The sequence below is a fragment of the Hemicordylus capensis genome, chromosome 6, assembly GCF_027244095.1.
Source record: "Hemicordylus capensis ecotype Gifberg chromosome 6, rHemCap1.1.pri, whole genome shotgun sequence".
NCBI classification, from domain to species: Eukaryota; Metazoa; Chordata; class Lepidosauria; order Squamata; family Cordylidae; genus Hemicordylus; species Hemicordylus capensis.
Window position 1 is genome coordinate 10925092 of NC_069662.1, and position 24777 is coordinate 10949868.

At 42.8% G+C, this 24777-nt stretch overlaps 1 pseudogene; it reads right to left on the reverse strand.

Annotated features, from left to right (window-relative positions):
- Positions 1-1742: 1742 nt before the first annotated feature.
- Positions 1743-21841, reverse strand: LOC128330820 (vomeronasal type-2 receptor 26-like; annotated as a pseudogene).
- Positions 21842-24777: the final 2936 nt, after the last annotated feature.

The following is a 24777-nucleotide window of genomic DNA, read 5'->3' on the forward strand; positions in this document are numbered from 1 at the left end:
CCCGATCAAAAATGCGCAGATCACTACTCGCTGATCGAGAGCAGGAATCTGAGGGCCGAAATATGCTTTGGATCAGCTCTTCCATCAATATGATCGTGTATGCCATTTTTGACAGTGTAATCGAGATAAATCACCAGAGAAACATTTTGGTTGACTACATGTAACATGGACATTGATCAGTTAAGGGTGCTGCTGTTACCACTCAGCTATTGCAATGCTAGGATATAGGGAGTCATTGAAGCTATTCCCACGATCACCCAAAAGTGGGCTAAGGTAGCCCAGCCCACTTTAGGGTGATCATGTGCTGCAACAGGAGCAGCACGGCTCCTGGAAGCTAGCCACCATCAATCCCCTCCCCTTAAATGAGGTTAACAGAATGATTATTCCATTAACCTTGTTTTTGTGCAAGCAGCCTCCAAGGCTCGGGGCTTTCTCCAGGATGCCCCACGTGGGACATCCTGGAACTTCCAGTGGCCACATTGCCCCCAATCCCCACAACCCCTGCTGGCTCTGTGATGGCTCCATGACAGCAGCCAGCTAAGCCTGCTCTCCTCATAGAACCTTGTCAGGCACTTTGCACGTGTAGTGTGAAGCTCATTGTTTGTGAGTTATGGGGTTTTAGGGAAAGTTCAACATAGGTTAAAATCTGCCCATTTACCCATTTCATTTGTGAGTTGGGTGGTAGATATAATCCATCATGTCATACCACACACTCCACTTATGTGTCCCCAGGAGCTACCCATGGGGAACAATGGGGTGCTTTGAGTTCCACCAAAATAGAACACAAAATCTGTTTCATACACATCCCTAGTTGGATTAATTGCAAAGCATTTCTGGAAACACACATAAAAGGGTAACGCAGCACTGGATGCCAAGATGGAGAATATTTCCACAGCAACCATGTATTTCCCTCCTGTCCACAGGTAGATTGGCAAAGAAAGATTGTTGCTAATTGTTTTGGTTTGTGCATAAACTGCCTTTGGATTTAATTATTTAGCAGTGTGTAGTTCTAATTAAAAAAATACATACATAAACACATACATAAATGCAACCCTAGATGAGCATACATATAATGAATTTATATACATTCACTCCTAGAAAAATGCCACTGATTACAATACATGTACACCCTAGTGAAGGAGTAAAAACCTGAGGCACATGTGACAGAAATGACGGGACCTGATCCAACTGAAATTAGATTGATTAAGAATCATTTTAAACAATGAAATAAGGGTGCCACACCCTCCCATTGTTTACACTAGGAATGCCTCATGGAGGGTTTCACTTGGATCAGGGTCACAGAAGCTTTAGTTCATCTTCTTATTAGCTTCCCTCCTCCCCTTTGATTCAAGTCAGGTGGAGATCATGGGTATTAGTTAATATAATGTTGTCCACATTCAACCCATATCACATGTTCTGTCCCTCATTGGGGTCCAGGAGAAAATACTTCAGCCACATATAGCAGAATGCGCAAACCCTGCACCAGCTACAATTTGCTCTAATTAAGACTCCTGACTAAATTACTCAATAGGATTATGCAGGAGTTACTCTAAATGGCTAATGAATTTCAACAGGACTTTCTCTACTACATTAAGTCAGTGACTAATCTAGTGAGGAAGTCAGGAAGTCAGCAGTTGAAAACAATGGAGTAACATAGGCGCTGCTGACTCCATTTCTGTTGTTTGAAACAGAACTTGTTCATGGATAACTTTGGCTGCATCAGGGCCATAGACTTTGAGAATCTACTTCTTTCCTCTGATTAACTCTCCCCTTTGGTTCAAGTCAGGCCTCATCATAATGACATAACATTTGGGGAGAAAGATGCAGGCCAGTAACCCAGCACTAGAGGCCAAGATGGAGAATATTTCAACGGCTACCATGTATTTTCCCCTTGTACTCAAGTAGGCTGGAACAAAAGACAACCAAACGCTGCAAAAGACCAACATGCTGAAGGTGATAAATTTGGCTTCATTAAAACTGTCAGGTAACTTCCTGGCCAAGAAAGCCAAAATGAAGCTCACTGTAGCTAGGAAGCCCAGGAAGCTCAGCACAGAATAAAACATGGCAGTGGAGCCTTCATTACATCCCAGGGTAATTTCTTTAGCCATGGAGGTCATGTCTAAATCTGGGAATGGTGGGGAGGTTGCCAGTCACACTGTGCAAAACATGGCTTGAATGAGAGAGCAGGGAAGAATGATGGAATAGGCTAATCTTTTCCCCACCCACTTCCTCACTCTGGACCCTGGCTTGGTGGCCATGAAAGCTAGAACCACAATGGTGGTTTTGGCCAAGATGCAAGAAACTGCCACAGAGAAGATGATGCCAAAAGCTGCTTGTCGAAGGAGACATGTGAGCCTCCCAGGCTGGCCAATGAACAACAAAGCACAAAGGAAGGAGAGAAGGAGGGAGATGAGGAGAGTGCAGGAGAGGGCCCAGTTGTTGGCTTTGACAATGGGAGTGTCCTTGTGCCTAATGAAGATCCTCAGCACAAAAGCTGTGATAAAGGTAAAAGAGAAAACAAAAACATCCAAACTGATCCCCAAAGGTTCTTCATGAGTCAGAAAGGTGATGGCCTTGGGAATGCAAAAATCCTGACCATTGCTTGGATAATGATCTTCTACGCATTGGATGCAGTCGTCCATGTCTGAGAAAGAATATGTTGTCCTCTATACATGAATATACAGTGCATTGAAATAATAAGATCCAAGTAGAGATATCGAAACTGGCTCTCCCCAGAGCTGGTTTGCACTCAACATGGCTGGGCTCGAAGGCTCGCCCCTTGTGCCGAATGGTGGGGCAGTCACCGTCCACCGGTAGGCTGAACCAAGCTCCCCGCTCTCAAGCCAGCTTGATGGCCATGTAAAGGGGAATCTGGCAAGGATTCCCCTTTGCAAGTAAAGGTCTGGGGTCAGGGTGAGGCCGAGGGGAAAGTTCCCCCTTTAATCTTAAGAACATGCCGCTGCACAGTGGCATGGGGGTGGCATTGGCCACTGAGGGGAGGGCAGCGATGGCTGTGGTGTGGCAGGGGATAAGGGTAAATGTCCACTTTTACCTCCAAAAGCTTCTCCATGGTGGGATGGGGCAACGAGATCTCCTTCCAGCTGCCTCCCAAATGGAGCACGGGCAGATCTGCAGCCGGTTTTAGGAAATTTTCCCCTCACTCTCTCCCCCATCACAGCCCTTGCCTTCCTCTCCACATGGCCACTGCCACCCCACATCCCATCACACAGTGGCAAATTCTTAAAAAATAAAGAGGGAACTTTCTCCCTGCCCCACCCCACCACATTCCTTTACTTGTAAAGGGGAGTCCTTACCAGATCCCCCTTTACATATATGTTTGTCAATCCATTGAGCATGCTCAATAGCTGCGCTGGACTGGGCCAGGGCCTGTTCGACCCCGAACTGAACACCCTCGGACAGGTCAAATCCAGTTCAGATTCGAACAAAGACAACCTGGCACATCCCTAGATCTGAGCATTATAAAGTCCTCTATTAGGACTGTTAGTTCTAAATCTGATGTTCCCTGTTTCTTCATGGAAATATTTTCCCATGAGTAGTCAAGAAGCAGCCCTAATCCCATAACCCAAATCAGCAAGATAAACTCTGTCCTGTCAAGAAGAGTGATGTCTAGGCTTGGACAGACTACTTTCTTTCTATATTCTCTGAAATTCCTTTGAAAGAAAATATGGGAGGAGGAATTCTGCCCAATTTTCAGGCAACCCCCTCTCCCCTTTTACACAATCATTGGGTATTTTTTCTTCATTAGCCAGCTTTCCAGAACTGGCTTTTCATTCCCAGCATGCTCCTCATTCAGGAGGAAAAATAAAGGAAAGGTCATGGTAGCCCGCTGCAATGAAGAGGGACAGAAAAACTTGAGTGTTAATGGTTTGTTCCTTAAGTCAAAAATAATGCTATAAGCTCAGATTTTTTCTTATTCATGACACCAACACCCCAAAAGTCTTGTCTTTCCTTTCAAATTGCTGATGCTATGCTTGTTTGGTTTGTTGGTTTGTTTTTTAAATAAATATAATGGAGATTGGCTTGTTAAACCACCTATCTTGTTCATTAGCTGGGAACAACTGCTGGATCAGATGGAGACATGATGATCACTGTCAGCCCCTCTGTTTCAAAGTTGCTTCCTTCACAAAGACAACGGAGTCTTATATTGATTTAACTAAGAGTTTGTACAGAAAAAAACTCCATTTTCTCCTTTTCCTTTCCCTCCCTTTTCCTTTCTGACTCTACCACCCACACGCTCCACAGAATCCCCATTGGGACAAACTTCTAAATAACAAAACATAAAATATACCACATAGAACAAAGCAGACTCCTATCTTGTTTTCCCCTCACGCCCCATCAGAAAATGGAAGTCTGCACAGCTCTTGAAACTGGGTGGGATGCCTGTCCCACCTCATTCCATCATGGGAATGAGCCTCTTATATATTTCCAGCTTCATGGCTAAGAATGGGACCTGGAGTTCTCTCCCCACTACTTCCAAAGATCCAGCAACAATTATCATTCTTCCAGTGATCCAACAACTACACCATGAGGCTATTCTCACGACCACTCAAAAGCGGGCTAAGGGAGCCCAGTTTGCCGTCTAGTGGTCATGAGAACCACTGGGCTCGTGGGAGAGCTCAGTGGTTCAACGGCAGCTAGCTTGCCTAAGTACCCCTCCCCTACAATGAGGTTAGCAGAGTGAACACTCCACTAACCCTTTTTTCTGTGGTCGTGAGTCGCTAAGGTGGGGCTCCATGTTGCAGTCACTCACAAGGAGACCCCTGATCAGGAGGCTGCAACAAGCTTCTCAGTGCCAGGTGTCTGCACAGAGTGCCCCGCACACTCGCATGGGGCATTCCGGGACTTCTGGGAGCACGGCAGCCCCCAATGCCCACTGACCTAACCACCTCCATGACGGAGATGGTAATCGTGTGCACAACCAATCTGTGCTCATGTGTGGGGAGAGTGAGCCAAGCCTGCTCTCCCCGCAAAACCCTCCTTAGCTTTCTACACTGCTTGTGTGGAGAGTCTCCATGCTTCTCACTCCTATACATAGATGCAGGTGCGGCTCTGAAGTCCCTGGTTATGCTGAGGAACTCTGGTTATGCTCAAACTCATAATAAACAGCCTGAAGTCTTACAACAAGGCAGAATTGAAAGTGCACTCAATACATAATCTATTAAATGGACAAAAGACATGCAAAGCAATTCTCCTGAGAGTTTGCTACCTGCCCCCAAAGCAAGAAAGTTCAAAAAAATCAGTGGACAGGATATACTTTTATTCAGTGTTTGTGTTCTCTCCAGGGATAAGACAAAGTCATACTGTAGTTACCCTGTAGTTTATCTATTCCTGCCCCCCTCTGTTAGTTACTTTTGTTTCATTTAGAATGTAATTTTAATGCTGTCTTGTTTTGCATGTTTTTGTACACCACCCAGAGTCTTCAGAGTGGGCGGTATATCAAATGTTTCAAATAAATAAATACATAAATACTGCCTTCATCTTGGATATAAAAACAATTTGTTCTATGAAGTTGCTCTAGCAAAGAGGGCAAAAAATAAATATTAGTTATATCAGACTATTTAAAATCATGTTCTACCTGTATTTGGGAGCTGTGTGTGCTCCCATTTTCAGTTGTGTGCGAGCAAGGTAGGAGGAGAACCTGGGTAGCTTTTCCTCCTACCTTGCTTCCACACAACCAAAAGTAGGAAATATTTCTATCCAGAGTTGGTTTTCTCTTCAAGGATAAGACAAACTAGAAGCTCTTACTATCTTCATCTTGGATGTAATTTGTTGTTGTTCTGTGAAGGTGCTTTAGCAAAGAGGTCAAAAAGATTATTAGTTATATCAGACTATTTCCTTAGCAGGGACTATCAGAGCTGAATTGTCAACATTGTATGCAATAGGGAGATGAATGCTTAATCACTCTGACGTGCACATGCTGGACCATAGCCAATATTTGTGATGGGTCTGATACATGACATTTCTTACCTTTCTGGCTTGAGATTTTCCCCTCTGAGCATGGAAAGCAATCATAGCAGCAAAATGGCTTCCCTTCCACCTTTGTCCTACTATAACCAGGATGGCAATGATCATTGCACACAGAAACGGGCTGTACCTGTCCATACATGAAAGAGGGCATTGTTTTATGTTTGGGAAGTTTGCATCGCAAATGTTCATAACCCCGCTCTCTGACCTTTCCTCTGCATTGTTTGTGCATGAGCTCCAATTAGGTTAGATGTGGGTTAAGATACTGAGGTCATTCACATAATCAAAAACAGTGTTCTGCCCAGGTTTGGGAGCTAAAGGCAGGGCCACCCTCACTCCTCAGGGGTCTTCATTCTCTTGATGGCCACAAGATGGCAAGCAGTATTTTTTCTCCATGATGCCTCCAAGAGAGCATCATTTCAGAACAGTGTGGGAAACAATGTGAGGGGTTTAAACCCCCATGGTTTGAGCTAGATTGCACCTTTACTTACTGATATATAAAAGAGTCAATGAGCTCCAAATGTGGTGTTGGGGGTTGGAAAAGAATTTTCTCCCATTCAGATTTACTCGATTATTCTTCAACTAAAGGAGGTGAGAATATTTTAGAGAATTGTTCTCCAAATCCCCTGATTCTAACCTCTCAGGTTTTCTCCACACAGCAATAAACTGAATTTGCATATCTATCTATAGATAGCTCCTTGGGGACATTTTAACAAATAATTCAGAGCTTGGGACTGTGTAAAGGTCATACTTCTTTTCAGAGGCATCAGTTTTGGGCAGTATACAAATGTGCTAAACAGATAAATACTTTAGGGGTAAAAACAATCAACTGAGACTTCTTTGCAAAATGCTGCATAAGTGGCTGATAGAGTTGAGTTCATAAACAAAATAATATTTTGGGAAGAGCAGAGAAGAAATGTCTGGATTTTCTGAGTCTAGGGGCCTAGACTCAGGATTCTGTAAATTTGAAGTTCCAAATTATTTCAAGCACCTATAATGCATGCTTCTAGCAAAACAGAAAGGATCCTTGGGTGTTTCTGTTTTGGTGCTGTGGAGACAGAGAAATATTGGCCGCATTTGCATCATCGTTATTCTTTATTGCTGTCATAGACCAATACTTAGTAAAACATACATACTTGCAAGAAACTCAGCATAATAAATCACACAGATTATAACGCAATATTAACAGGTTAGAATTAAGGCAGATGTGGTGAAGTCCAGATAGATCTTGCTGATAGCCAAAGGGAGCAGAGCACCCTCCATTACAACCACAAAACAAGAATCACAGAAAAGAGAAAGTAACACCAAAGCATGTAACACCAAACTGGAGTAGTACATCCGAATGTGTGAAACCATGGTTTCACTGTAAAACCAGATTGTGGACAATGGCTACTGCCCTGAAGACGTTCTGAAGCCTTGCCCCCAGTCTGGTGACGTGAGTGCTACAGAGCTTGCTGGGATGTGGCCTCAATGGATCAAAAAGACGGAGTGGCTTCGGTTACTTGAAACTGGAGGTTGTCAGCCTACAGCTGGGTGAACGTCTGTGATAAGATTCAAGGTTACAAAATTTAACAAAATTCAACCACAGATTCATCTACTCATGGTTTGCTGTTATGTGCGAATATGGTCATTATTAGAGCAACCAGACATCTCAACTTGTTTGAAGGATATGGTTTGGTAGCGCACAAAGAAAGATTTATAAATTTTAAAGGCTTATCCAAGGCTCTCTACCTTAATTGGTTCAAATGTAAAGATCAGATTAGTCCAGGACTATCCCCTCTAACAGTTTTCTGTTTTCCTTTGTTCTAAGAAACTTGAAAATGAGCCTGTTTGTGCTTATTTCTTATTCTAGAAAACACTATTTTTGGAAATGATAGCATGAGAATTATCCAGTGAATATTCAAATTATATTTGAAGTTCAGCAGCAAATTCACAGAATTTCTCAGCTCCTATTCATCCCCTGAAAATCTCCGGAGAATATTTTGGGCACTTTCATCCCAAGTCTTGTAAACTCTTGTGTTTGAAGTTGACTGGCTCATTTATCCACCACTGAGAAAGGAGTAAACCAACTCCAAAGATGGGGGAATACATCTTACTTTGCAGTTCAAGTCATTTACTTAGTATGTACTTCTCTGCAGCTCCTCTTAAAAAAATAAATAAACTTGACAATAAAAATGTCATGACACTCCTGCTAATCCTCCATCACCATCTGCACCAAGTAATGGCCCCTTCCATCCCCAGCAGCCTTGCCCATCTAAAATGAGTATGCCCACCTCCCTATACCTATCCCAGGTAGTGTTTCAAGCCAATGCTCAGGGATCAAGCAAAACCACAATTCATAACTGGTTCATGGAGAAAAAGGGAGTTCAGAGTATCAGAAAGTGGGTATGATAAGTGTCCTACCCAAGTTCAGGAGCTGTGTGTACTCCTGTTTTCTGATTGTGTGTCTGTAAGTAAGGTAGGAGGCACCAGCAGTGATCATCTGCTATCACTACCTAAATGCCTGCTTGAAGGCAGTAATGTGCTGGATGAGGGGTAAAAAACTAAGGCTGAATGAAGATAAGACAGAGGTACTTATTGTGCAGGGATGGAACTCGGGAGACAATTTTTATTTGCCAGTTTTGGTGAGAGTCATGCTCCCCCGGAAGGAACAGGTATGCAGTCTGGGAGTGCTTCTGGATCTGAACCTCTCCCTGGTGTCCCAGGTTGAGGCAGTGGCCAGAGGTGCTTTTTATCAGCTTTGGCTGATACTCCAGCTGCATTCGTTTCTTGAGATGAACGACTTCAAAACGGTGGTACATATGCTGGTAACCTCTAGGGTTGACTACTGCAATGTGCTCTATGTGGGGCTCCTTTTGTATGTAGTCTGGAAACTACAGTTGGTCCACAATGTGGTGGCCAGGTTGGTCTCTGGGTCATCTAGGAGAGATCATATTACTCCTGTGCTGAAGGAACTATACTGGCTGCTGATAAGTTTCCAGGCAAAATACACGGTGCTGGTTATTACCTATCAGAATGCCCTAAACAGCTTAGGCCCCGGGTATTTAAGAGAACGTCTTCTTTGCCATGAGCCCCACCACCTGTTAAGATCATCAGGAGAGGTCCGTCTGTGGTTGCTGCCAACTCGTTTGGTAGCCACTAAGGAATGGGCCATCTCCGTTGCTGCCCCTGGACTTTGGAATGCGCTCCCTGTTGAAATAAGAGCCTCCCCATCCCTGGCAACTTTTAAAAAGGCACTGAAGACACAATTATTCACTCAGCTTTTAATGAGATTTATAGTTTTAATATTTTTAATATTGGGTTTTCAATGTTTTCAATGTTTTAAATGATTTTAATTGGTAATTGATTTTATGTTTTAAATTATTTTAATGGTAAACTGCCCAGAGAGGCAAGTTTTGGGCAGTATAGAAATATTTTAAATAAATAAATAAAATAAAGTGGCAGCTGAGTATGAGGGTTCTATCCCACCCAGTAGTTGTACTCAACTGCTGAATGAGGTAGGAGGGAAAACTCTTGCACCCAGATGCCGTTTAGCAGACTATCACTGCCGGTGCCTCCTACCTTGCTTTTTTACTCACACCCAATGGGAAAATGGGAATACACACACCTCCCAAATTTGGGCAGGAAGCTTGTCCTACCCACTCTCTGTTTGTATCAATGAGTCTGTGGTGAAATGACTGCTTAAGATTGGCTTAACTTTTAAATAATTGTTTACATTTCTTTATGTCACTTGGTTTGGGAGTTTACTGTGTTAATCTTGGCAACCTCTCTCAGGAGAGGAGAGCTAGTCTTGTGGTAGCAAACGTGACTTGTCCCCTTACCTAAGCAGGGTCCACACTGGTTGCATATGAATGGGAGACTTGATGTGTGAGCACTGGAAGATATTCCCCTCAGGGGATGAAGCCGTTCTGGGAAGAGCAGAAGGTTCCAAGTTCCCTCCCTGGCATCTCCAAGATAGGACTGAGAGAGATTCCTGCCTGCAACCTTGGAGAAGCCACTGCCAGTCTGTGTAGACAATACTGAGCTAGATGGACCTATTGTCTGACTCAGTATATGGCAGCTCCCTATGTTCCTAACTTTTGCCAGGTACGTGGTTTGACATGAGGTGTGCTGAATTGGTTCTGGCCCACCAGATGTCTCTGAGAAGCCCACAGGCAAGCCCTCTCTCTAGCTGTTGTTCCCCTGCAACTGTATTCAGAGGCACCTTGCCTTTGAGGCTAGAGGTGGCCTATAGACCTCAGACAAATAGCAATTAACAGACCTGTCTTCTGTGAATTTGCCCAAGCCTCTTTTAAAACCATCCAAGCGAATGGCCGTCACCACCACATCCCATGGCAGAGAATTCCATAGATTAATTGTGCGCTGTGTGAAAAAGTACTTTCTACTTGGAATTAACTTACGCTGTATATGTGGGAGTTACTCCCTCATAGGTTTGCTTAGGGTTACATCTATAGTGGGCAAAATTCTGTAAAGTTAATTCATTTAAATATAGTGCCAGGTAGGGGTGTGCACAAAACCAGCTGGCCCAGTTTGGTTTGAGTCTGAACCGGACCCGAATCAGACTCAGCCAGTTTGGTTTTGCTGCCCTATCGAACTCCTGAGGTTCAGTTCAGGGAGGTACATCAACCTTTTTACATTAATTTTTCTTTGTACTTACCCCCTTTGGTGGGCTTCTCCGAGGCTGTGGGGGAATCCATGGAGGCTCCCCCTCCCCACTCTGGCCTCTGTTTTGGCAATACTGGGGCCCTAGTTTATGGTTTGGCAACGCCGGGGCCCATTGCACATACCCAGCACAATGGGGTAAAGGCCCGGAACAGGTTGAAGAATGCCCGAACTAGGTGGTTTTTGCAAAATGGAGGCCAGCAAGGGGAGGGGGGACCTCTGTAGACCCCAAGTGGATTTGGAGAAGCCCCCTAGAGGGTGTAAGTACTAAAAACCACTTTTTAATCGTAAAAAGGCTTGCGAACCCGCCAAATGGCCAGTGAGGTTCCGTCCCGGGGGGGGGAGTTGTTCTGGGGTCAAGCCAAAGTGGGGATGGTTTGGGTCAACTGCAAGCCTTTGAACACAACAGGCCTGACGTTGAACAAGTTCAGCATAGAACCAATTTGCACATCCCTAGTACCAAGGGAAGAACTGGAACAAGAAACCATGGTTTCAAAGAGTGCCATCTAAATGGCAGATATTTTTTAACTGAGCTATCTCAAGCCCTATACAGAGTGCACATTTCACACATCTGCATGTATCTTTATGCACGTATTGCTTTTTGTGTGAATGGCTGTACAACTGTTCATTTTTAAAGTGAGCCTGGGGACATGTCCATTTGAAGCAGCATATTGATAGGAAGTGTACTACAGCATGTGTCTTGAACCTGATGTGTGAATACCTGCCGGTGGATACATGATACAGACATTGTACATGATATTAATTAGGCTATAGTGTCTGAACAGTGAACCAATTTTTAAAAAACATTGTGTTAACAAATGGCGATATTTGTTATACACTGCCCAGAGCCTTTGGATGGGGTGGTTTATAAATGTGATACATACATACATACATACATACATACATAATCTTCAAATATGCACAGATCTTACCTGGTTAAATCTGCTGGGCCACTGAATGGCGTCCTCATGAATGGTCAGCATCTGGTCTGGGGGAGCCTCTGGATCTTTCTTCCCAACTCTGACCCTAAGAAAGGACTGGTTTGGGAATGTGACCCAGTTGATGATATCCAATCCAATAACTAATTCCGCATTTTCATCAAAGGAAATCATTTCCCCAGCACTGTTGTTAAATGATACACTTCTCAGAAAATGATGGAGCTGTATTGTGAGTGGGGGAAGTGTATTTTGTTAGGATGTACAGAAAAATGGAAAAAATACCATAAGGGATGTGGATAGTGCTCCCTATTTGGCATACTATTTGGCAACAGCTGGAGATATATATAACTGAAGCAACATTGAATTATGCTTCTATAATCCTTATGGGGGATTTTAATTCTAGATGTGGTACTGATGATACAACGTTGATGGCCTCCCATTTTTGGAAATGGGGTGACTGTATAGACAGTGCTCCCATTCCTAACCATTTTTCTAAAGATAAAGCCATCAATTCATCAGGAGCCCAACTGCTCTCTCTAACTAGGATATTTGAGCTGACAATATTAAATGGTGCTATACCCCCGGATATTCCTGGGGAATATACGTTTCTTTCCTCACGAGGGAGTAGTGTTGTGGATTATTTTATGGTTTCTAAATCTATTCTTCCTTATGTCACTTCCTTTGAGGTGGGTGAGCAAATTTTCAGTGATCATTTTCCTATGTTCATTTATCTAGATCTTCCCCAGGAAAGGAGGAATAACCTTTTTCCCTGTGTTTTTGATGATAGTTCTACCAATTTAAGTTGCAAAATAAAATGGTCTAAGAAAGTAGAAAGTGAGATATCCATGTTCAATGACTCTCCCAAAGGTAGAAATCGATATAATTCTATTGTGCAAGCACATTTGGGCCCGCAAACAATTACTGCTTATGTAAAATTAGAAGATGCTCTTATACAAAAGTTTTCACATTTGAGCAAGTCAGTCTCCACATGCTCATTGTAAGAGAGCAACTAATAATTGGTTTGACTCATGCTGAAGGGCATTACGAAAACAACTGAAGAATATCTACAGAGAATATAGATCGGGCTCAGAACAATTTCTTCCACCTATTTTCAGATAAAGAAAGCATATAAAAGCAGTCTCAAATCTGCTAAACATCAAACCTTATGAAATGCCAGGAATAAGCTTATAATGGCTACTAATAACAAAGATAGCCACACTTTTTGGAGAATTGTTTCTGTAACAAGTCGAGTTAACATGCCTTGTAGGATCTCGGCTAGATCGTGGGAAACCCACTTTTTTGTAGTTTATAATGATGCACAGCCTAGTCAGGTTCTTACACCATCTTTGATAGATATGTTACCCTGTTGGCCCCCCGTTACTCCTGCAGAAATAACAAACTTAGTAGGACGTTTAAAAATTGGAAAAGCCCCTGGTCCAGACCTTATTCTTCTTGAATTATTAAAAGCTAATATAGAATGGTGGGCCTTAGTTTTAGCCAATTTATTTACATCTATTAATAGCACAGGAATTATACCAGAGCAATGGAAAACAGCTGTAGTTGTTCCCATATTTAAAAATGGTTCTCATTTGGATCAATCTAATTATAGGCCTATATGTTTGCTGTCTGTGGCTGGTAAGCTATATGCTCTTTATCTATTGGATAAGCTTGAGGCATGAATCTCAGAGAACCAAATCCTTCGGATTGAGCAAGTGGGTTTCAGAGCAGGCCGCTCTACTCTTGATCATTGTATGATCTTGCATAATCTAGCGAGACCAGGAGAGGGATCTTGGGGTCGTCTTGGACAGCTCGTTGAAAGTGTCGACTCAATGTGCGGCAGCTGTGAAAAAGGCCAATTCCATGCTAGGGATCATTAGGAAGGGGATTGAAAATAAAACTGCTAATATTATAATGCCCTTATACAAAACGATGGTGAGGCCACACCTGGAGTACTGCGTACAATTCTGGTCACCACATCTAAAAAAGGACATTGTAGAACTGGAAATGGTGCAGAAGAGGGCAACCAAGATGGTCAAGGGCCTAGAGCAGCTTTCTTATGAGGCTAGGCTACAACACCTGGGGCTATTTAGTTTGGAAAAAAGACGACTGCGGGGAGACATGATAGAGGTCTATAAAACCATGCATGGGGTGGAGAAAGTGGATAGAGAGAAATTCTTCTCCCTTTCTCATAACACTAGAACAGGGATCGTCCCATGAAACTGATTGCCAGGAAATCTAGGACCAGCAAACGGAAGTACTTTTTCACACAACGCATAATTAACTTGTGGAACTCTCTGCCACAAGATGTGGTGACAGCCAACAACCTGGATGGCTTTAAGAGGGGTTTAGATAATTTCATGGAGAAGAGGTCTATTGACAGCTACTAGTCGGAGGGCTGTGGGCCACCTCCAGCCTTGGGGGCGGGGTGCCTCTGGGTACCAGTTGTGGGGGAGTAACAGCAGGAGAGAGGGCATGCCCTCAACTCCTGCCTGTGGCTTCCAGCGGCATCTGGTGGGCCACTGTGCGAAACGGGATGCTGGACCAGATGGGCCTTGGGCCTGATCCAGCAGGGCTGTTCTTATGTTCTTATGTTCTAGTGGCTCTAAAGGCAATTTTTTTTGTTGCTTTTATAGATTTAAAATCTGCGTTTGATTCATTCTCCAGATACTTATTATGGTCCAAACACGAAAAAACTACAATAGATAAGAGACTGTTATTTCTGATGATGCAGCTTTATTCCAAATCTTCGCTATGAGTTAGGTATGCCACTAATGGGGCTCTAAGTGATCTAACTCCTTCTACTCGTGGGGTCAGACAGGGTTGTGTCTTGGCCCCTACATCATTCAATCTCTTTATTAATGATTTGGCCCAATGTCTGGAAAAGGTGGATTCACATGTACCAAAGCTGGCTAATAAACGAGTGCCAGTTTTGTTATACGCTGATGATGCAGCTGTATTATCTCAGACTAGACTAGGGTTGCAAAGATTGCTGCATGCTTTTGCCTGCTACTGCAAAGATAACTAGCTAGTTATCATTTATAAAAAATCAAAAGTCCTGCTTTTTTCTAAATCCAGGAAATTATATAAATGGGTAGTAAATCAGAACCGTATTGAGCAGGTTTACAAATTTAAATATTTAGGCATCCCCCCCCCCAATATAATCTTAATTGGAATACTCATAGGATGTCCTCTGTTCATATAGCCCATAAAACTCTTAGTGCCTTTTTGCACTTCTACTGTTCTAAAGGAGGCCAGTACATTCCTATGGCACTCCATGTATTATGGGCTAAGATTGTGGCTCAATTACTTTTTGGAGCCTCATTATGGATACAGGGAGTAACATCTGATTTGGAGAGAGTACAGTCTATATTCCTAAGAGCAATCTTTGCAGTGCCTAGGTGTGTGTCATATTCTGCTCTTTGCCTGGAATCTGGGTCTTTCTCTATAGCCTGTAAAGCTTGGGAATCTACTTTTGCTAGATGGATCAAACTCTGTTTAGAGATCCGGGAATTTTTTCTTTTGATATTTATGGTTGGACTCTTATCCAAACCCCTGGCTATCTTATATAAATAATAAAATAATGCAATTGGGGCTTTCTCCTTCTGAACTACTTACCCTGGATAATAATCAGGTGAAGGAAACACTCTTCTTGTGGTTGCATGATATTGAACATCAGGAACCTATGTCCTTGGCTAATAGGAACTGCTCTCCCCTACATTTTGGGATTTTCCCCCATATGGGAGATAGAGGTGCTAATTATTTAACAACACTTCACTTTTCTAAGTTTCGGGTTGCATTTGCTCAGGCTCGCTTAAATGTGCTGCTCTCCTCTCTTTTGGAAAGGAGGTTTGCTAAGGATCCTTCAACTACGGTTTTCTGCCCTTGTGGTTCCAGCCTCCTGGAAACTGTTATCCATGTGTTCTCTTCTATTGTTGTTTGTATCATGATGTCAGAGAAGAACTTATTTCCCCCTTGTTAGTTAGATTTACCGGAAGGTGTGAGCTTTTTTATACACAATATTGCCTTGCGGACAGAAGCTGTGAGGTTACAAAAGCAGTAGCAAAAATTTTTTATATTGCTATGAGATTCAGGTCTCAATTAAAGTCCCAATTTTAGGAGCCATTTTACTCTTTTTAAAGTAATCTATTTTGGATGCTTGTATACTGTTTTATTGTGTGTTATTATTAGTTACCATTTGTGTGTATTAGCTATATTTGTTATTTTTATCTCTTTGCTGGCCAATGGCTGTAATAAAATTGACTGACTGCATGTGGCAGCCAGATTGGTCTCTTGGGTATCCTGGAGAGACCACATTGTGCCTATTCTTGAACAGTTGCACTAGATGCCAATATATTTCTGGGCAAAGTGCAAAGTGCTAGTATTACCTTTAAAGCTCTGAATGGCTTTGGTCTGGCTAACTTGAGAGATCACCTTTCTCTACAAGAACCCACCACTCATCAAGATCATTAGGAAGGGTCCATCTTTGGGTGCCACTGGTTCATCTGGTGGTGACCTGGGATTTGGCCTTCTCTGTTGTCACCCATGGGTTGTCGAACACTATCCCCATGGATATTAGAGGATTATCTTCCTTGGAGGTCTTCAAGAGAGCTTTAAAGGCCCATCTTTTTAGCCTGGCTTTTAATGATATCTAGAGCTTCTTCTCACTCTCATGGGCAGTCTGCAGGGAGAGGGGGTTAGAATTACCCTCTCCGCAGAAGATTAGTGTTGCCTTCTTGGGTGGGCAGATTGCCTGCCCAGATGAGCACCTGCCTGGATGAGCACCCGTGTTGAGTCATGCCGCCTCATGCTGCCCCACCACTTGGAGGGATCCCACTCCCCCCTGAGTATGTCAGCTGTGGCTGACAGACAATTGCCAAAATGGGGTTAGGAGAGGGCTCACTCTCGTAACCCCATTTTGAGGCGTGGCTTCACAGGCGAGTTTGCCACTGTGCTGCTGTCGGTATCATTCTCATCATTAGAATACAGTCTATATCATGGCTGCTTTCCTCTGCAAAGTTACAAGCGCTCTTGCACAAGCACAGCAATTGCTCAAAGAAGTCACACACTGGGACAGACATTGGAAATAATGTCTTTACCTTTGCACCACTGTGTGTTTACAATTTTTGCACATGCACAAGAGTGGTCTCACACAAGTCAGAAAACATAATGTCAGTTGTGCAGTGTGTCAGCCAATTTGGTGGAGGGGGGGTGATATAGCAATGAGAGGAAGATGATTCCATTCCCTCAATTAACTTACCCATATGTATATAAAAATTCTACAAGAATTCTAAGTTATAGGTGTGACTAACCTAATACAATCTCCATACCCTTTAATGTGAGTGGTGCCTCAGTGAACTAGTTGGAGAACAGAGGTGACAACAGTCCTAGAACTTTAGTATTAACTAGTCTTTCCAAGAGACATTTTATACACAGTCTGGATTCTATTTTCACTCCAGCAGATGCAACTCAGGGGGTTACCTGCCATGGCAGATGATAAAGAAGCTTCCGTCTATCTGCATCCATCCTTCCTCTTTGATTAGATTTAGATGAATGCATGGCATGTAATGCATGTGCCACAGCATAGACAGCATTGTAGATGCTATAGCTGTGACCAGTCATGGTCATTTCAAAAACTGATGCAGAAAGAGTCTCCAGCTTCTCCTCTCCAGTGCAGAGTTCCTCAACCTTCTCATCTGCAGTGAAGTCAGGGAACTGGCAATTAAATGCATCTTGCCAAAAGACCCTGAGAAAGCCATCAACTTTCTCTGAAATGGGGTTTCTCATCTGAAGAAACTGCTGGAATCCGAACACTTCTTTTGAGTGCAATGCAAAGGAAAGAGCCCCATGGAGGAAGTGCAGATCTGCATTTCTTTGAAATCCAAGTGATGTGAAATCCATCTGAGCAATCATAATCCAGATTTTACCTCTTTCCTTAACTGGCATATTCTCTGTTTCTGCAAAGTTGTGCATTAGTATGAGAATGAACATGGTCTGTATTTCACCGTATATGATCAATGCATTAGCAGTGCTTCTGGATACAATGTTCATTGATTCCACTCCTTCCCCTACTGTTTCTACAATGCCACGGGAACCTTTCAGTGTTGGGAAGCTTTCTATAAAGTCAAAACAGATGCCTTTCTCAGAAAACATGGCCAATGTGTCGTGTAGGAAAACCTCTCCATTTTCATCATGCATATAAAACATCCCAATCCATGTCCACCCAAAATGCAGGAGTAATTGGAGAATCCCTTCATATTGATGACCCCCTTTTGGTAACATCCAGTGGAGGAAACCAGTTTCCATGTTGTTTTTCGTCATTTTAGTGGAGCCATAAATGAGCTAAAAAAGAGAGGGAAAATATATCCTTCATATATAAGCTGTGTGTGAGTGTACAGAGGCTCAGTGCCAGAATAATTTGTAATGCATAGTCCCATAAAAAGGGGACGGGCAGTTCTGAGAAGCTGCTTACCAAGAAAATAGGGAAGAAGGAATGGGTTCCAGTATGAACAGTGGCATGTAAATGAAATAAATATGTAGATCGTATTCTAAACTGCATATTCCATGCAAACATCTTACCTGTGGGATCTTGTAGATGAACAGATTCTTTGCCATGTAGAGAGAGACATCAGAGTTAGGTCCCCCAATTACTGCTAATGGATAGTTCTGCATGTCACATTTGTAGTTTGGGATGAATTGGTTCTGTGTAGAAAGAAGTTCCAGTGTAGCCTGAGTGGTCCATCTTGGATGAAAATGGCTATTATATATGTTGAAGCCCAGGGTGATGTTGGACAAAATCTCAGGATTGTCATTGATCTCCTTTACAGCAAATACCAGGGCCAAGATGTGCTGATAATTCTGAGACATCACTCTATAATGAGAGGACACCTGCAATTTCAGTTCAATATTTTTGTACTGTCTTGCATTAAAATATGTATTGCTGTTTGTGTTTTGATAAATGATGTTTAGTGCTATAAATATGTAATTTTTTCAAAAATAAAGTGATACAATAAATAAATAAATTGGCCTGCTTTGGGAATGTGCAAAGAAGCATTTCCACACATCACTGGACTTTTGATTTCTCTGTAAATAACATCCATACTGGAATAGATGTGGGAGATGCTAGTTTCAGTAATGTTTATGAGGGGAGGGGGGAAACACACACACACACACACACACAGATAGCATTCAGAATGTGTAACCTTTGCTAACAGGGCAAGAAGCACTTTTTAAAACCTCATTCTGAGTTCTGAAATCATACTTATGAGAGTTCTTCAAAGAAGTCCCTTTGGTTATATGAGATGCCTCACCAACTTTACCAAAGCAGATAACCTTCAATAATTGTATATTCTGCTTCAGATAATTTCATTGGTGAACCTCACCCCATCTCACCCCAAGCATGATGCCCTGTGCAGCCACTGAGAAAAATGAATTGCTAGCTTTAAAAAAATGAACATTTCAAACACAACAGTAATATGGATCTAGTATTCAGCATTTCCATTCTCAGAATGGAGTTCTCATATTCATTCTACAAATCAGTCTCCCACAGATATCATAGCTCTTTGTTTTCCCCTTCAGCTGTCCTGGCTACATATGATCCTGTAGAGTTCCAGTGCCATTAGGAGGCTATATTTCAATGTTACTTATGATTTATAAACATTCCTGAAGATTTCAGTTACATTATACACTCATTGCCACCTTCGAATTAACTTCAAACCTTGGTATTTAGCACACTGAAACTGGTTAGTTGAGCTTAGCAAAAGCATAGGTAGGAGGCTGACAGAAATTCATTCAGTCTGGTGTTTAAAACATGTAAATAGAGTAAGGTTTATTTAACAGATAGTTTTCACTGAGGTTGGTTTGTATTAATCTAGACTTCAAAACTGTCTCTAACAGAACATTTTGATTTACAGCTCTCTAGATTCCAAACTTTCCAGCACCACACAAACAAAATGTTAACTTGCTTAAAAAATCACAGATACCAACATCCTCTGTCCATTCCAGCCAAACACAGATGAGAGTGGTTCCCTTTGGAAATGTGGCTGCATCTCTGGGAGTACATCTAGCCGGTTGTGTCTCATAGTGCCTATATACTGTAGGTCAACCCCTTGCTCAAGAGAGTCTCTGCCAGCTCTGCGCTGGGAAAATGTCAGCCTTCCACCACAATCCTCCAAGTGTTGTTCCATGGCTGCACAATATACAGCCCTATGTCTCGTTGCTGTGGTCCTCCAGCTTGCTTCCCAAGGTAAACTACATCTTCTGTCACTGGGAAGAATTTTTCTGCATCATGGCACCATCATATTGTCAAGCCATACTTATTTGGTTTGTTTGGCACATATCGCCAGAAGGGACAGTGCCCTCGAAAAGCCAACTACTGCTCATCAACTGTTAGGTCAGACCCAGGAATGTCGGACTGCAGCTGATGCTGCACAAACAAGATCCAGATAACTCAAATGGGTGCCAGCTTGCCAGTCACTCTTCTCACCTGTTGTGTGGCTTCAACACTGAGCCATAAAACAATAACTTGTGATGGCCCTAAACAAGCTCAGTTTTATCATGGAATGTAAGTAGAGACACCCAAAACATGCCTGCCCAAATGCCAATCGAGAATAACTAAATCAATTCTTTCTCAACCACCATAACAAGGCACCAGCCCAAGTTCAATGTGCTCACTGATCCAAATAGAGAAACTGAGAGTTGGCATTACCTGCTTATCCAGACTGATTTTTGTTTGCACCAGTTGTCATGCTATGCAACATATTGTGGTCAGTTGGGAACCAATGCTGGCTACTGTGCAAGAGTGTTCTTATATGACTAGCAAACGCACACCATCGCACTTGCAAAACCCTACAGCCATAATTTCCAGTGTGCACAGTATTGTACAAGCATGATTGTACAACTTTGCATATTAGCACAAGAGCAATCATAGGCAACAGTAGCAGCATTGTTTTAGAACTACCCACTCTACACTTCATGACATATTAGCGACTATTATTAGTCATGATTAAAATACTCATGTGTCACATTTCATCAATCAGTTCTCAACTGTTCAGTTCTCAATTGTTCTCAATGGTTCAGTATTTAACAATAAAGTAAGCACAGGCTGTGAGTGCATCAAAGAGACAACCGTAGAAGGTCAGGATTTATGAGATAAAAGGGAGCAGTTGTTCAATCAGTTCTCAAGGACAACTGGTCTTGTGGTAGCAAGCATGACTTGTCCCCTTAGCTAAGCAGGGTCTGCCCTGGTTGCATATGAATATGAGACTTGGTGTGTAAGCACTGTAAAATATTCCCCTTAGGGGATGGAGCCACTCTGGGAAGCGCAGAAGGTTCCGAGTTCCATCCTTGGCTTCTCCAAGATAGGGCTGAGAGGCCAAGATAGGCCTATCTCCAAGATAGGGCTGAGAGAGATTCCTGCCTGCAACCTTGGAGAAGCCAATGCCAGTCTGTGAAGACAATCCTGAGCTAGATAGACCAAGGGTCTGACTCAGTATATGGCAGCTTACTATGTTCCTATGTTCCATACATTTAAAAAAATTGAGGAAATAGCTCACTGTCCTAGGTCTCCCTCCCTCCCACTCTCTCTCTCTCTCTTTCACAGACACAGACACAGACACACACACAGACACACAGAGACACACACACACACACACACACACACACACAAAACTCCCAGCAACAGCCACTGGAGATATGTCCCTTTGCCACTAAGAATAAAAAGGAGTCCTCCTCCTGTTTAAATGGAGTCAGCACTTTAAAAGGGGAGTCTATTTGTCCAGTTAGCAGGACAAATAATCCCAATGCCCCAAATAACCAGGACATTCTTCAGAGATACACTGATCACAGAAGGATATTTGAAACCTGGAATGTTATTATTATATTATCATTATTAGCAGAAGAAAGGGAGGCTTTCTTTGAAGAAGGGAGGTTGCAATACTAGTCATTCCAAATGCAGACCTTAAGCAAAAGCCAATCCATAGGACTGGCGTACTTGAGGTTCTTTTTTGGACTGGTGTATGATAAACATGTAAAAATAAAAGAGCTACTCCTTACAGAACATCATCATAAAGTTCAGAAGAGGGGCGCTTTTCAAAAGTAGCTGGAGTGAAAAATACATAGATCTGAGAAATGATGCCAACGATGAGGAGGTCTCCTGACTGATAGAACTTGTGAAGAATAGGAAGAGGGTCAGCGATAATGCAATCAGCAACTGGAGCATTCCTCACCACTGCAGGCAGACACAGGACTACCAGTACCATGAAGAGCAGAACTTTGTTTGAACATCTCCCCTTTAAAGAACAATTCACTTCTCCCCACATCTTCATTTGAATGCTTTGCTTGACAACAATTCACTTGGCTGATCTGAAGCCAAGACTGCACAACATTAGATGGTTGATCAGACTGATTCACACTTTGGCATTTCTAGAACCTGCTCTGAAGGGTACAAGAGATATTAATAGAATCCTATTGCCTTGTTTCTTTAGTGGCCACTGGAACTCCTTTGAGATTTGGAGGAGTAGGAGGAGGAGAAGTTATCATGTTTAATTTGAAAATTGCAGGGAAGTTTTCCCCTCAGAATGACACCTGCTCTTCAATACTGCTGAAAGAAACTTGTTTATTACATTTCAGCAGAAGAAATCTTCTTGGTCTCCTCAGTGGGACAGCAAGAGATAGCTGGCTTTGCAATAACCCACAGCAACAAAGCAATAAAAGAAGGCCCCAACACCCCATTTTTCTTTCTTTATCTTAATATAGGTTTGTTAAAATTGCTCACCCTGGCAGGAACAAATAAATACATACATACATACATACATACATACATACATACATACATAAACACATAAAATAATAAGAATATACTTCTACATTGGCATTTCAAAGCCATTGTCCTCACACCCACCAGCACCGTGCCCAAAAAAATACACTGAAAGCAAGACTTGGGCGAAAGGGTCACAACTTTATTGAGAAATTCAAACTGGATTTTGCTGCTGGAAAATCCACCCCCAGGCAGTGCGGGACTAACCTATGCTGAGGCTGGACAACTTAGCCATTCCACAGCCTGATGAGTGACACACCCTGGCTCAGAACCTGGCATCTGAGCAGTCCTGATATCTGTCCCTCATAGCCAACCCAAAGGGGTTGAGGCCCTCTTGTGAACTTTACCCTCCCCCAAGCCACACAGCTTTGAAGTTGTGAAGTCCTTGAAGCACATGTGAGTGTGAAATGTAGCCCCTGAACTGCAAAGCCTCTGATTGCACACTCCCCTGATTTAAATAACACCAGGACGTTCATCGGCGTAAATCCCAACTTCTGCTGAATGCCCTTCCCGCGCACTGCCCCGGAGGGGAAAGCTAGCCTTGCTTGGCCTTGCATCCCCCAACAAACACCCTTGCAGGAATTCTGAAAGCCCCTGCCACAGGTGCAATAAATAAATATCGCACCCTGAGGCAGAGAGGTGGACACCATCAGGGCTAGAAAAAAACAATCCTGGGGTAAGCCACAACAAAGCCACCCTGTCCAAAGCCACGCCATATCCTTGTTGATCTTCCTCCTAGCCCTTTCCATGCTTTTCCATGCTCTACACTGCAACAAATCCCCCCAAGCCATGACAAGCCCTGGAATCCATTCCTGGAGTGTTGCAATGTCTGCCTTAGGTTGCAGAACCAAAGAGGTTCTGTTCCATTGGGCCAAATCATTTTCTCCCAAAGGCACTAATGTCAAACTGGACCCGGGGGGGCGGTGAACTCTCAAAACCACCTTAACTACTAGTAGTAATTGTACTAGCAGTACAAACCCCCAACCCAGTCCAAAAAACTGGGACCAGAGCACCCACCAGCACCAAAAAAAAGGCAAAGCCATCCCACACTTAATTGCCACCACTGCCCGCCAGCAACTCTTGGCCAAGCCCCGGGAGTTCTGACAGAGAGCTCTGATCAGAAGCTTGCCTGAACGGGACTGGATCTTGCTAGGAGCATGCTGGGCAAATGGCCCTGAAGCTCCACCCCCTCCCAGAAGTCTCAATCACAGGTGGCCACTGTGGTGCCTGATCCAGGAATGGGTCAAAGTGCTGCTCCCCTGCACAAGGCCATTGGGTGGCCTAATTTTGAAATGCTCTTTGATAAGCATCTCCTCTACCATAGAAGTTCTCTCTGTAGCTGCAGAATAAATTTCCCTTCTCCCCAAACCTGCTGGTTTTCCTCTAAATCCTTTTGAAGGGAACTATATTGTCTTAACTCATGTTTGATTGGGGTTTATTACTCATGCTTCTCCAGATTAATGGCGATAGGGGCACCGAATGTACAAAGTAATAGATTGTAATCTCCACTTTAAAAATAAATAAATAAATCTGACAATGCATTGCTTAGGAATATTTTAATGCTGTATAAGTTACAACTGGGAACACTCAACAGAACATAATTATCAGGATCAGAGGGATCAGAATCCAAATGGTAAAGTTTTCAAAATTATGTTTGGTTTAAGTTGGCATTAACCACATTCAACTAACATTCAATTGCCCTCCAAACAATATAATAATCATGTACGTCCTCAAATCACAAGGTGACCATTCCCTATGTTGAATACCAAAAATTTTGTAACCTTTTCATTGAAAATGAAGTCACCCATTTGTTAAAATTACCAATTAAATGAAATAAGTAGATCCAGTAACATTGACAGAATAATCTCACCTGCGATTTGCAGCAATTGTAGTGAATGAGGAAATGAAAAAAGCAGGCAATTTTACATATGTACTTCATGTTTTTCTTTTTTAAAATACACAAACACACCCACACTTTCAGTTAAAGGGAAAAAAACCCTTGGGTTTACAGAGATAGTTATTGGACAGCTCCAACTGAGCTCCAAACAGAAAGTAAATTTGATGGACCATGATGTTCACACCAACAGGTCATGAGATCTGATGTCCAATCTAAGCTTGCCTAAATGGGACTGGATCTCGGTGGGAGCATGCTGGGCAAATGGCCCTGAAGCTCCGACCCCACCCAGAAGTCTCCATCGAAGCAATTAAGGGGACTAAGGGGAGAGATGATCAAGGAGTATAAAATTATGTATGGCGTGGAGAGGGTGGACTGTGAGAAATTTTTCTCCCTCTCTCACAACACTCAAACCAGGGGTCACCCCATGAAACTGAAGGTCGGGAAATTTAGGACCAACAAGAGGAAATACTTTTTCAAATAGT